Source organism: Sceloporus undulatus, chromosome 2 (assembly GCF_019175285.1).
Source record: "Sceloporus undulatus isolate JIND9_A2432 ecotype Alabama chromosome 2, SceUnd_v1.1, whole genome shotgun sequence".
NCBI classification, from domain to species: Eukaryota; Metazoa; Chordata; class Lepidosauria; order Squamata; family Phrynosomatidae; genus Sceloporus; species Sceloporus undulatus.
Genome location: NC_056523.1, coordinates 300,456,659 through 300,458,461, shown reverse-complemented (window position 1 = coordinate 300,458,461; position 1,803 = coordinate 300,456,659).

Below are 1,803 nucleotides of genomic sequence, written 5' to 3'. Positions count from 1 at the left end.
CGAAGGCACTGCGCAGGCGCAGTACAACCCATTTGTATGATTCGCAGAGACCACGAAGAAGAAGCCGGCACTCAGAGGGCAGCAAACTCTGTGTGTCCCATTGTGCCACCTTTGAGGCTGAAAACATGGCATCAGTTTGCATGGCTAGGCACCTCGTTTTCATCTTGCACCAGCACCAGCACTGAAATTGCCCTAGAGGGCTCTGGATTGTTTGGACGATCCAGAGAAAAAAAGGTGAGTTTTAAAAATCTGCGTGAAGCGTGGCAGAAGGTGGATTTAGTGATGAAATGGCATCATCCATAGAGTGGCCAGTATGTATGGAAGTAAATAGTATGAACAGTCTGTTGGACTGACATTTTGCACCAGAATTGGAGATTGGGTCCTGCGTCATCTGGACTTTTCACCATGAGGACAGGTAAGGGATGTATTATTTGGACCTTGTGGACATAGCCTTGATCTTGCGTTAATTTGTTTCAATCTGTTTTATTTGATCTGAGGCTGAATGGGGTTTTTGGAAAATCTTTATCTGCCTCTGCAGTATTTTAAATGGCATAGGTCCGTTACAGACCGCCTAAAAATGGCAGTCTGCCAGTTGCTCCACGAGGGAGCTGCAGTGGACAAACTGCGCGGCTCCCTCGCAGAGCAAAAAGAAGCCCCAAAATGGCGCTTCTTTTCACAGCGTGCTTATGATGCCGAGAGACGCCAATGGTGCACTCGCAACGTCATTTGCACCGTGCAATGTGCGGGTGCTATGCGTCCGCTACGTCAAGATGGCGGTGCCCCATGTGGAAGGGCGCCGCCATTTTGTATGGACCCAGTCTATACTAGGGTTAGGGGCGTCAGGAAGTGATGCCCCTTCCTAACCCTAGTACGTCCTGGGGACGTACTATATGCCCATGCGGAATGGGCCTTATTTAACCAATAGCAAGATCAGTATCTGTGTAAGCCTTGAGGGACTTTTAAAATTTACTGCAATGACAGTAACTGTATACTTACAGTGAATGAAGGAACAATGATCGTGTATTTTTGGGTATACAACTTCAAAATGAAATTATTAGGATTTATATGTAAATGCTTTTCTAGGTTTAATCATTGACCAACTATAATAAATTGTCAATATGCCAATTGACATGCTTTTTATATTTCTCAATGTATTGTGAATAATTGTGATTAAGCACGTTTCCCAGTCTCTTTCTTAAATCTAATGAATATTATTTCTCCATAAATTAGTATTAATCTTGGTCTGTTGCTTCTTTCTTTCCTTAATTAGGGATAGCTTGTTGTTATGAACCAAGGCTGAAGATATGGTTTCCCAGCTTCAGACCAATCTTTTGGGAACAATATTGACATACAAAGCTGCTGTGAAGAATATGATTCAGCAGGAGGGTGGTTCTAAGCAGATGTGATTTTATTCTACTAATACTGTCCAGTAACACAGTCTAGGAATAATGAAAAGCTACGTAGAAAATTATCAGTTAATTCCAACTCCATTTTTGTAGGGTTGGGTCAGAAGGTGGCATTTTGTGTGTAAAAGGTACTTAAGTGATTGCAGAAGGATTTGAAAAACAGTACTAATAGTTGTTTGCACCCACAGTTCTTTGGATCCAAACCAGTATTTCAGGTAGATTTACCTATATATATTTAAATATATATGATATGATATATTAGTTAAATAGAATGAATTATATATAGAAGAAATGGAAGAACTCAGTTGATTTATTTTTATATTTGAAAGCATTTCCTGAATCATTTTGTTAAAAACAATATCCCTTCTTAAAAACGGATGAGCTGAGTAGACAGTGC